Source organism: Rhipicephalus microplus, unplaced genomic scaffold, assembly GCF_043290135.1.
Source record: "Rhipicephalus microplus isolate Deutch F79 unplaced genomic scaffold, USDA_Rmic scaffold_135, whole genome shotgun sequence".
NCBI lineage: Eukaryota > Metazoa > Arthropoda > Arachnida > Ixodida > Ixodidae > Rhipicephalus > Rhipicephalus microplus.
The window spans coordinates 287,810-300,000 of record NW_027464707.1 but is presented as its reverse complement, the minus strand read 5'-3'; the positions used below and the strand labels follow the sequence as shown (position 1 = coordinate 300,000).

At 61.6% G+C, this 12,191-nt stretch overlaps 2 non-coding genes across 2 annotated transcripts; both read left to right on the top strand.

The window, feature by feature from the left end:
• The first annotated feature begins 8,504 nt into the window (after nt 1-8,504).
• LOC142791017 (small subunit ribosomal RNA) lies at nt 8,505-10,319 on the top strand. Its single transcript, XR_012889939.1, has one exon. It is a non-coding gene; the product is annotated as a small subunit ribosomal RNA (ribosomal RNA).
• Nucleotides 10,320-12,038: 1,719 nt separating this feature from the next.
• LOC142790989 (5.8S ribosomal RNA) lies at nt 12,039-12,191 on the top strand. The gene has a single exon (XR_012889913.1). It is a non-coding gene; the product is annotated as a 5.8S ribosomal RNA (ribosomal RNA).

Genomic DNA, 12,191 nt, shown 5'->3' with positions numbered 1-12,191 from the left:
CGCCCCGGCTGACGCAGTTCGGACTTAGCACTTTTCGGCTGTGCCTGGCTGGCGGCCCACTCACTCGATCGCCATGTCTGTTTGCCACAGTTTTCCCGGTGGTGCCGCACCCGGGCTCGCCCCGGCTGACGCAGTTTTCGCGCCGCCCCGGCTGACGCGGTTTCGTGCCGCCCCGGCAGACGCGGTTTTCGCGCCGCCCCGGCTGACGCGGTTTCGTGCCGCCCCGGCAGACGCAGTTCGGACTTAGCACTTTTCGGCTGTGCCTGGCTGGCGGCCCACTCACTCAATCGCCATGTCTGTTTGCCACAGTTTTCCCGGTGGTGCCGCACCCGGGCTCGCCCCGGCTGACGCAGTTTTCGCGCCGCCCCGGCTGACGCGGTTTCGTGCCGCCCCGGCAGACGCGGTTTTCGCGCCGCCCCGGCTGACGCGGTTTCGTGCCGCCCCGGCAGACGCAGTTCGGACTTAGCACTTTTCGGCTGTGCCTGGCTGGCGGCCCACTCACTCGATCGCCATGTCTGTTTGCCACAGTTTTCCCGGTGGTGCCGCACCCGGGCTCGCCCCGGCAGACGCGTTTTTTTTTTTCTTTCGCCCCGGCTGACGCAGTTTTCGCGCCGCCCCGGCTGACGCGGTTTCGTGCCGCCCCGGCAGACGCGGTTTTTTGCGCCGCCCCGGCTGACGCGGTTTTTGCCGCCCCGGCTGACGCAGTTCGGACTTAGCACTTTTCGGCTGTGCCTGGCTGGCGGCCCACTCACTCGATCGCCATGTCTGTTTGCCACAGTTTTCCCGGTGGTGCCGCACCCGGGCTCGCCCCGGCTGACGCAGTTTTCGCGCCGCCCCGGCTGACGCGGTTTCGTGCCGCCCCGGCAGACGCGGTTTTCGCGCCGCCCCGGCTGACGCAGTTCGGACTTAGCACTTTTTGGGCTGAGCCTGGCTGGCGGCCCACTCACTCGATCGCCATGTCTGTTTGCCACAGTCTTCCCGGTGGTGCCGCACCCGGGCTCGCCCCGGCAGACGCGTTTTTTTTTCTTTCGCCCCAGCAGACGTGGTTCCCCCCCCCCTTTTCGCTCGCCCCGGCTGACGAGGTTTTCGCGCCGCCCCGGCTGACGCAGTTTTCGCGCCGCCCCGGCTGACGCGGTTTCGTGCCGCCCCGGCTGACGCGGTTTTCGCGCCGCCCCGGCTGACGCGGTTTTTGCGTCGCCCCGGCTGACACGGTTCGGACTTTGCACTTTTCGGCTGTGCCTGGCTGGCGGCCCACTCACTCGATCGCCATGTCTGTTTGCCACAGTTTTCCCGGTGGTGCCGCACCCGGGCTCGCCCCGGCTGACGCAGTTTTCGCGCCGCCCCGGCTGACGCGGTTTCGTGCCGCCCCGGCAGACGCGGTTTTCGCGCCGCCCCGGCTGACGCGGTTTCGTGCCGCCCCGGCAGACGCAGTTCGGACTTAGCACTTTTCGGCTGTGCCTGGCTGGCGGCCCACTCACTCAATCGCCATGTCTGTTTGCCACAGTTTTCCCGGTGGTGCCGCACCCGGGCTCGCCCCGGCTGACGCAGTTTTCGCGCCGCCCCGGCTGACGCGGTTTCGTGCCGCCCCGGCAGACGCGGTTTTCGCGCCGCCCCGGCTGACGCGGTTTCGTGCCGCCCCGGCAGACGCAGTTCGGACTTAGCACTTTTCGGCTGTGCCTGGCTGGCGGCCCACTCACTCGATCGCCATGTCTGTTTGCCACAGTTTTCCCGGTGGTGCCGCACCCGGGCTCGCCCCGGCAGACGCGTTTTTTTTTTTCTTTCGCCCCGGCTGACGCAGTTTTCGCGCCGCCCCGGCTGACGCGGTTTCGTGCCGCCCCGGCAGACGCGGTTTTTTGCGCCGCCCCGGCTGACGCGGTTTTTGCCGCCCCGGCTGACGCAGTTCGGACTTAGCACTTTTCGGCTGTGCCTGGCTGGCGGCCCACTCACTCGATCGCCATGTCTGTTTGCCACAGTTTTCCCGGTGGTGCCGCACCCGGGCTCGCCCCGGCTGACGCAGTTTTCGCGCCGCCCCGGCTGACGCGGTTTCGTGCCGCCCCGGCAGACGCGGTTTTCGCGCCGCCCCGGCTGACGCAGTTCGGACTTAGCACTTTTTGGGCTGAGCCTGGCTGGCGGCCCACTCACTCGATCGCCATGTCTGTTTGCCACAGTCTTCCCGGTGGTGCCGCACCCGGGCTCGCCCCGGCAGACGCGTTTTTTTTTCTTTCGCCCCGGCAGACGTGGTTCCCCCCCCCCCCCTTTTCGCTCGCCCCGGCTGACGAGGTTTTCGCGCCGCCCCGGCTGACGCAGTTTTCGCGCCGCCCCGGCTGACGCGGTTTCGTGCCGCCCCGGCTGACGCGGTTTTCGCGCCGCCCCGGCTGACGCGGTTTTTGCGTCGCCCCGGCTGACACGGTTCGGACTTTGCACTTTTCGGCTGTGCCTGGCTGGCGGCCCACTCACTCGATCGCCATGTCTGTTTGCCACAGTTTTCCCGGTGGTGCCGCACCCGGGCTCGCCCCGGCTGACGCAGTTTTCGCGCCGCCCCGGCTGACGCGGTTTCGTGCCGCCCCGGCAGACGCGGTTTTCGCGCCGCCCCGGCTGACGCGGTTTCGTGCCGCCCCGGCAGACGCAGTTCGGACTTAGCACTTTTCGGCTGTGCCTGGCTGGCGGCCCACTCACTCAATCGCCATGTCTGTTTGCCACAGTTTTCCCGGTGGTGCCGCACCCGGGCTCGCCCCGGCTGACGCAGTTTTCGCGCCGCCCCGGCTGACGCGGTTTCGTGCCGCCCCGGCAGACGCGGTTTTCGCGCCGCCCCGGCTGACGCGGTTTCGTGCCGCCCCGGCAGACGCAGTTCGGACTTAGCACTTTTCGGCTGTGCCTGGCTGGCGGCCCACTCACTCGATCGCCATGTCTGTTTGCCACAGTTTTCCCGGTGGTGCCGCACCCGGGCTCGCCCCGGCAGACGCGTTTTTTTTTCTTTCGCCCCGGCTGACGCAGTTTTCGCGCCGCCCCGGCTGACGCGGTTTCGTGCCGCCCCGGCAGACGCGGTTTTTTGCGCCGCCCCGGCTGACGCGGTTTTTGCCGCCCCGGCTGACGCAGTTCGGACTTAGCACTTTTCGGCTGTGCCTGGCTGGCGGCCCACTCACTCGATCGCCATGTCTGTTTGCCACAGTTTTCCCGGTGGTGCCGCACCCGGGCTCGCCCCGGCTGACGCGTTTTTTTTCTTTCGCCCCGGCAGACGTGGTTCCCCCCCCCCCTTTTCGCTCGCCCCGGCTGACGAGGTTTTCGCGCCGCCCCGGCTGACGCAGTTTTCGCGCCGCCCCGGCTGACGCGGTTTCGTGCCGCCCCGGCTGACGCGGTTTTCGCGCCGCCCCGGCTGACGCGGTTTTTGCGTCGCCCCGGCTGACACGGTTCGGACTTTGCACTTTTCGGCTGTGCCTGGCTGGCGGCCCACTCACTCGATCGCCATGTCTGTTTGCCACAGTTTTCCCGGTGGTGCCGCACCCGGGCTTGCCCCGGCAGACGCGTTTTTTTTTTTCTTTCGCCCCGGCTGACGCAGTTTTCGCCCCGCCCCGGCTGACGCGGTTTCGTGCCGCCCCGGCAGACGCGGTTTTTTGCGCCGCCCCGGCTGACGCGGTTTTTGCCGCCCCGGCTGACGCAGTTCGGACTTTGCACTTTTTGGCTGAGCCTGGCTGGCGGCCCACTCACTCGATCGCCATGTCTGTTTGCCACAGTTTTCCCGGTGGTGCCGCACCCGGGCTCGCCCCGGCAGACGCGTTTTTTTTTTCCTTCGCCCCGGCAGACGTGGTTCCCCCCCCCCCCTCCGTCTTTCTTTTTGTTTTTTTTTTCGCCGCGGCTGAAGTGGATTTTTCGGTGCCTCGACGCCCCGGTAGTCGCGGTTTTTCCGTTTCCGCACGGCCCCGGCTGACGCTGCTCGGTCACAGTCGCCTTTTGTGAGGATTGCAGACTTCTTGAGCGCGGGTGTTTTTTTTTGTTGTTGTTGTTGTTTTATTACGCATTCGCTCCAGCAGACGCTGTTTAGACTTTTTGTTTCCTCTTTTATCCTGCGACGAGGTGACGAGGTTTATTCGGTGCCCCGCCGCCCCGGCTGAAGTGATTTTTCCTGTCCCGTGCCGCCCCGGCTGACGCGGTTGGGACTTCGCGTTTGTTCGGCCGCCACGGGTTTTGGCGCACTCGCTCGGTTGCTTGTTGTTGCCACTTGTTGCGAACCCAGGTTTCTTGAGCGAGCGCGGGCGTTTTTTCTTCCTTTCTTTCTTTGTTCTATGTGTTAGCGAATCGGCCTTTAATATCACACGAGGACTCACAACCAACAATTTTCAGTTTGAAGTGTAAAAAATCTGCAGGTGTTGACGTAACTGACTTGCCCCGTACCCTTGAGTACATCCATGAAGTTCTCGTAGTACTACTAAATCGCATTATTCCAAGTGGAGAAATTCCCATAAACTTGCAAACCTCTACACGAAAATCGGTGCGCGTGATAAAGTTGAAAATTATCGTCCGATATCAAATGTGCCTTCTATAACACAAATTCTAGGAAAAAAAAAAAAAAACACTTGTTCGCCGTTTTCTGCGCCGTGACTGGCAGCACTCCGGCGAAGCGAAACGGGGTCGATTCGAGCACGATATCGGCGTCTTTCGACGTGCTCGCCGGCGACCGTCGCACGAGTACGTCGCACGAGCGCGTCTGCCGGGGCGCCGTTTGCGAAGCCGACGCAAAAGTGGGAACCGCCGCTCGGATGATCGCCGCTTTCGGCAGAGTGAGTGTTGGCACTCCGGGGAAGCGAAACAGCGTGAATGCGCCCACGAAATCGGCGTATTTTGAAGTGCCCGCCGGCGACCGTCGCACGAGTACGGTAAACCGCGTCAGCCGGGGCGTAGTTCGGGACGCCGACGAAAAAGTGGGAAGCGCAACTCGGATCTTCGCCGTTTTTGCAGGAGTGAGTGGCGGCCCTCCTGCGAGACCAAGAAGCATCGATTCGTGCACGAATTCGGCGCCTTTCGACGTGATCGCCGGCGACCGTCGCTCGAGTAGGGCAAACCGCGTCTGCCGGGGCGGGCTTCGGGACGCCGATGCGAAAGTGGGAAACGCTGCTCGGATGTTCGCCGTTTTTGGCCGAGTGAGTGCTGGCACTCGGGCGAAGCCAAACGGGGCCGATTACGGCACGATATCGGCGTCTTTCGACGTGCCCGGCGGCGACCGTCGCACGAGTACGGTAAACCGCGTCAGCCCGGGCGGAGTTCGGGACGCCGATGCGAAAGTGGAGAACGCCGCTCGGATCTTCGCCGTTTTTGGAGGAGTGAGTGGCGGCACTCCGGAGAAGCCAAGGAGCGCCAATTAGCGCACGATATCGGCGTCTTTCGACGCGCTCGCCGGCGACCGTCGCACGAGTAGGGCAAACCGCGTCTGCCGGGGCGGGGTTTACGACGCCGACGCAAAAGTGGGAACCGCCGCTCGGATGTTGGCCGTTTTTGGCAGAGTGAGTGCTGGCACACCGGCGACGCGAAAGAGCGCGAAAGCGCCCACGAAAGTGGCGTATTTGGACGTGCTTGACGGCGACCGCTGCAGGAGTACGAAAAACCACGTCAGCCGGGGCGAGCGACCCACGGCGGTCTGGGTGCTTATCGCTGCTATTATAGGGGCACCCCGGCAGACGCAGAAAAAAAAAATTTTTTTTCGACCTTCTTTTTTGCTGGTCGAGCTCGGGTAACCCAGGTCGCAATGGGAGCCGCGCACGAAAGCGGCGTCGCGAGACGCGTTCGCGGTCGCTAGTCGCACGAGCTCGGCAACCGCGTCAGCCGGCGCGGAGTTCGGGATGCCGACGGCTAAGTGGGTACCGCTGCTCGGATGTTCGCCGTTTTTGGCCGAGTGAGTGCTGGCACTCCGGCGAAGCGAAACGGGGCCGATTCGGGCACGATATCGGCGTATTTCGACGTGCTCGCCGGCGACCGTCGCACGAGTACGGCAAAGCGCGTCTGCCGGGGCGAGGTTTGCGATGCCGACGAAAAAGTGGGAAGCGCCGCTCGGATCTTCGCCGTTTTTGCAGGAGTGAGTGGCGGCCCTCCTGCGAGACCAAGAAGCATCGACTCGCGCACGATATCGGTGTCTTTCGACGTGCCCGCCGGCCACCGCCGCACGAGTACGGCAAACCGCGTATGCCGGGGCGGGGTTGGCGACGCCGACGCAAAAGTGGGAACCGCCACTAGGATGTTCGCCGTTTTTGGCAGAGTGAGTGCTGGCACTCCGGCGAAGCGAAAGAGCGCGAATGCGCCCACGAAAGTGGCGTGTTTGGACGTGCTTGACGACGACCACCGCAGGAAAACGAAAAACCACGTCAGCCGGGGCGAGCGACCCATGGCGGTCTGGGTGCTTATCGCTGCTATTATAGGGGCACCCCGGCAGACGCAAAAAAAAAAAATTTTTTTTCGACATTCTTTTTTGCTCGTCGACCTCGGGTGACCCAGGTCGCAGTGGGAGCCGCGCACGAAAGCGGCGTCGCGAGACGGCTTCGCGGTCGCTAGTCGCACGAGCTCGGCAACCGCGTCTGCCGGGGCGGAGTTCGGGACGCCGACGGCTAAGTGGGAACCGCCGCTCGGATGTTCGCCGTTTGTGGCCGAGTGAGTGCTGGCACTCCGGCGAAGCCAAACGGGGCCGATTCCGGCACGATATCGGCGTCTTTCTACGTGCTCGCCGGCGACCGTCGCACGAGTACGGCAAAGTGCGTCTGCCGGGGCGGGGTTTGCGACGCGTACGCAATAGTGAGAACCGTCGCTCGGATGTTCGTCGTCTTTCGCCGAGCCAGTGCTGGCACTCCGGCGAAGCCGAACGGAGCCGATTCGGGCACGATATCGGCGTCTTTCCACGTGCTCGCCGGCGACCGTCGCACGAGTACGGTAAACCGCGTCAGCCGGGGCGGAGTTCGGGACGCCGATGCGAAAGTGGGAAGCGCCGCTCGGATCTTCGCCGTTTTTGGAGGAGTCAGTGGCGGCACTCCGGTGAAGCCAAGGTGCGCCAATTCGCGCACGATATCGGCGTCTTTCGACGTGCCCGCCGGCCACCGTCGCACGAGTACGGCAAACCTCGTCTGCCGGGGCGGGGTTTGCGACGCCGACGCAAAAGTGGGAACCGCCGCTCGGATGTTCGCCGTTTTTGGCAGAGTGAGTGCTGGCACTCCGGCGAAGCGAAAGAGCGTGAATGCGCCCACGAAAGTAGCGTATTTGGACGTGCTTGACGGCGACCGCCGCAGGAGTACGAAAAACCACGTCAGCCGGGGCGAGCGACCCACGGCGGTCTGGGTGCTTATCGCTGCTATTATAGGGGCACCCCGGCAGACGCAGAAAGAAAAAAAAAAAATGGGGACATGGCGTGCGTCACCGTGCGGCTTCGCAGCGTTGCCGAAGTCGCCGAGCCCTTCGACTGAGCCGAACGGCGGACAGGGAACGTTGGTCGGCCGTTCTAACCTGTCGGTGCCACGCCGAGACGTCGTTAAGGAAAACCGCGTCGTGGGCCTCTACGACGCCGTCGAGTCGTTGTACGTTTGGTGTCCAGCGTGTCGGCGGCGAGTAGCGGACACGTCGTTCACGACTTCGGTATTTCGCAGTCGACGCGAACTTGCGGAGAGTCGTGGTGCCTCACGTTTTCGGCAGAAACCGCGGCGGAATTTTCCCGTGCGTGCGCGCACGACCTCGGTGCTGTGCCGTCAGCGTAGTGTTGCACAAACTCGTGGCCTACCCAAGGTGCGGTACGTTTGCGGCCGTATCCTCGGTGGGAATTTCGTGAGTAGGGTCGCAAATTCTACGACCTCGGCGGGTTTGAGAGCGACGTAGACTTGTGGCACGCTCAACGTGCCACACGTTTCGGGGCACACCCGCGGTGAAATTTTCTCGAGTACGCTCGTATTAGTGCCCAAGGAGGTCTGGGTACTTATCGCTGCTATTATGTGGGGGTTCTCGTGAGCGGCGTACGCGAAAGCGACCGGGTGTCTGATATGCGGCGGGCTTCGGCCTCGTCAAGCGTGTCCTCGGGTCTGCTCCAGGGGAATCCACGGCAGTCGTCTGCAGCCTCATCCGCTTGATGCGTTAGGGGCTGGTTGTCGGACGGTGCCGTTTTACCACGATATCGAGGTGTGTTCCGTGTCGTCCTCGGGCGATTCAGATGCGAAAGCGCCGAAGACGCGGGCGTGACCCGTCGTCTGGCGGCTTTGCAGTCTCGGCTCCGTTGCTAGTTCCGGCCGGTCCACCGACAGTGCAGCGGGCTTGGGCAACCCGCACGGCGCGACCGAGTCGATGCAACGAAAAAGAGCGAGCATGAACGTGCTTCTTGCCGCACGGCTCCCACTCGTCTTTCGGGAAGGTTGTGCCGTAGCGAGCTCGAACGCCGTCATCTCGGAGTGCAAAATAAGCGTGTTGGGGCGCCTGAAGGTGGCCTCCGCCGCACACAGACTGCGTCCGGCCCGCCGAAGGCGAGGACGGACGCGCAGTCGAACGATTACCTGGTTGATCCTGCCAGTAATCATATGCTTGTCTCAAAGATTAAGCCATGCATGTCTAAGTACATGCCGAAATAAGGCGAAACCGCGAATGGCTCATTAAATCAGTTATGGTTCCTTAGATCGTTTCTTCCTACTTGGATAACTGTGGCAATTCTAGAGCTAATACATGCAGTGAGCCTGGAGCCCTTTGGGTAACGGGTGCTTTTATTAGACCAAGATCGATCGGGTTTCGGCCCGTATTGTGTGGTGACTCTGGATAACTTTGTGCTGATCGCATGGCCACGAGCCGGCGACGTTTCTTTCAAGTGTCTGCCTTATCAACTTTCGATGGTAGGTTACTTGCTTACCATGGTTGTTACGGGTAACGGAGAATCAGGGTTCGATTCCGGAGAGGGAGCCTGAGAAACGGCTACCACATCCAAGGAAGGCAGCAGGCGCGCAAATTACCCACTCCCGGCACGGGGAGGTAGTGACGAAAAATAACAATACGGGACTCTTTTGAGGCCCCGTAATTGAAATGAGTACACTCTAAATCCTTTAACGAGGATCAATTGGAGGGCAAGTCTGGTGCCAGCAGCCGCGGTAATTCCAGCTCCAATAGCGTATACTAAAGCTGCTGCGGTTAAAAAGCTCGTAGTTGGATCTCAGTTCCAGACGAGTAGTGCATCTACCCGATGCGACGGCTCGGACTGAACATCATGCCGGTTCTTTCTTGGTGCACTTCATTGTGTGCCTCGAGATGGCCGGTGCTTTTACTTTGAAAAAATTAGAGTGCTCAACGCAGGCGAGTCGCCTGAATAAACTTGCATGGAATAATAGAACAAGACCTCGTTTCTGTTCTGTTGGTTTTTGGAATACGAGGTAATGATTAAGAGGGACGGACGGGGGCATTCGTATTGCGGCGCTAGAGGTGAAATTCTTGGACCGTCGCAAGACGAACTACTGCGAAAGCATTTGCCAAGAATGTTTTCATTGATCAAGAACGAAAGTCAGAGGTTCGAAGGCGATCAGATACCGCCCTAGTTCTGACCATAAACGATGCCAACCAGCGATCCGCCTGAGTTACTCAAATGACTCGGCGGGCAGCTTCCGGGAAACCAAAGTATTTGGGTTCCGGGGGAAGTATGGTTGCAAAGCTGAAACTTAAAGGAATTGACGGAAGGGCACCACCAGGAGTGGAGCCTGCGGCTTAATTTGACTCAACACGGGAAAACTTACCCGGCCCGGACACTGGGAGGATTGACAGATTGAGAGCTCTTTCTTGATTCGGTGGATGGTGGTGCATGGCCGTTCTTAGTTGGTGGAGCGATTTGTCTGGTTAATTCCGATAACGAACGAGACTCTAGCCTATTAAATAGGTGCGGGGTTCCCAGCACCTTACAACCTTCTTAGAGGGACAAGCGGCTCCTAGCCGCACGAAACAGAGCAATAACAGGTCTGTGATGCCCTTAGATGTCCGGGGCCGCACGCGCGCTACACTGAAGGAAGCAGCGTGTCTTTATCCCTGTCTGAAAAGACTGGGTAACCCGTGGAACTTCTTTCGTGATTGGGATAGGGGCTTGCAATTGTTCCCCTTGAACGAGGAATTCCCAGTAAGCGCGAGTCATAAGCTCGCGTTGATTACGTCCCTGCCCTTTGTACACACCGCCCGTCGCTACTACCGATTGAATGATTTAGTGAGGTCTTCGGACCGATGTCCGGCGCGGCCTTTCGGTTGCGCCGGTCTGTTGGAAAGATGACCAAACTTGATCATTTAGAGGAAGTAAAAGTCGTAACAAGGTTTCCGTAGGTGAACCTGCGGAAGGATCATTAACGGATTGTGAAGGGTGAGCGCCTCAGCTGCGTCTGCGCCCGACACTTTCTGCCGCTGACCCCGTTTGGACGCGGGGTCGGCTTTTCCCCACGGGGCTGCCTGAATGTGGAGCGGCACCCCGTGACAAATTGTTGCGCCCAGCGGACGCCAACACCGCGACCTTGGACGGTCGGCCAGGTGGCGGACGCGGGTACAAACGGCGCAACGCACTCATAGGTCGGCTTTCGACCCGCCACAGCACCGTGGCTCGAAGCGCTCGAAATGCGCGACCCGACCGCTGCGGGACCGCCTAGTACTGTAAACAGGAGCGGCGGAGCGCGAACGGAGAGTCGTGGTTACGTCGGTAGAAGGCGAGGCTGCGCGTTCCCGAAACGCCAGCCGAGTGCCCTCCCGACCGTTCGAGCGTGCAAGAACGAGACCCGACAATCGCGCGGCGACTGCCAAGTACGAGAGGAACGGCACAAGCGTCGGCGGTCGGTCAAGGAACTGGCGATGTGACGGGTCCGCTGTGCACCAGTGCATACCGTCCCGCCGTCCGCGGCAAGCGCCTCCGCGTCCTCGGGTGACGGAGGCTGCCGGTCGGTTCTTGCAGGCGAGGGATCTCGCTGGCACCGGTTCGCGTTGACGCGCGGCCGGTCATGGCACGGCGATGCGACGGCCGAGGTGCGCAGTACTCGATGGAGGAACCGCACGCTCCGATGACCGTCCCGCCCTCCGCGGCGTATGCGTACCGACCGTAATGGTTGCAGCAGCGCCGGCCGGCTTTTGAATTCGCCACACGAAACACGGTGCGAGATCGCGGTTAGGGGAGCGTCGACGTTGCCAGGCGTTTTGCTTGCTGCCGAGGGAAAGGCGGCACGGCCACGTCGCGCTCGTCGCGATTAGCGGGTCTGCGCGCTTTGGGAAGGTGCCGCAACGACTTGCCGAAAGAGGAAGCACGGAAGAACGAGGGACTTGGACGTCCCGACAATTGAACGCACTTGCGGCCAGGCCCTTGCTGGCTTCGTTCTTCCGCCTCGAGTAGGCTCGTACGCGGCTCCGGCGCCGAAAGTGGTCCTTGGCACCGACTTCGGTGGACGTGGGAAGTGCCGCGCAAGTACGGCGCGCCTGGCTCCACCTGTTGGCTAAAGTAGGCAGCCGGATCGGCATTTTGGTGTGCGGTGGCAAACCGTGGATGCGAAAAAAGCTTGTGCGATTTCGTGGAACAAAAAGCGGGGGTCCCCCTTTTTATGCGGAGGAGACCGACCCGCCTGCCGTGGTGAACCGCGACGCCACGGTAAAAACGGGAGAGGCTTGTCGATGGGACCGTGCATCCCGCGCTCCACGGAGGCCGGGAGGCGGCCGCCCGAGGAAATGTGTAGCCGTCGAGGCCCGCATCTGCGTGCACTCTTATCCAAATGGGTGTACCGCAGGCATTTTCTGGTTAGGCGGGCCAATGAGAGCGAGCACACAACGATACCTACGGGTCCGGCTTGGAGAACCGGCTTCGACGCCTCCCGAGTATTTATAGAGGGGTGGACCACGAAAGCACTCGCAAGTAGCGAAAGCGAAACGCCGTCCGAAACACACCGTTTGCTCGATTTGCGGCAGCCGAAAAAGGCGCGGCAGAGTTTTGGAGTCCAAGCGTGCGCTGAAAAGCGCCCTTCTTGGCCACTGTTTGGCCGAGTGCCAGAAACGTTTGGTTTTGACTGTACGGAATTGAACAAACACTTTTTCACGACTCTAAGCGGTGGATCACTCGGTTCTCGGGTCGATGAAGAACGCAGCCAGCTGCGAGACTTGGTGTGAATTGCAGGACACACTGAGCACTGATTCTTTGAACGCACATTGCGGCCTTGGGTCTTCCCTTGGCTTCGTCTGTCTGAGGGTCG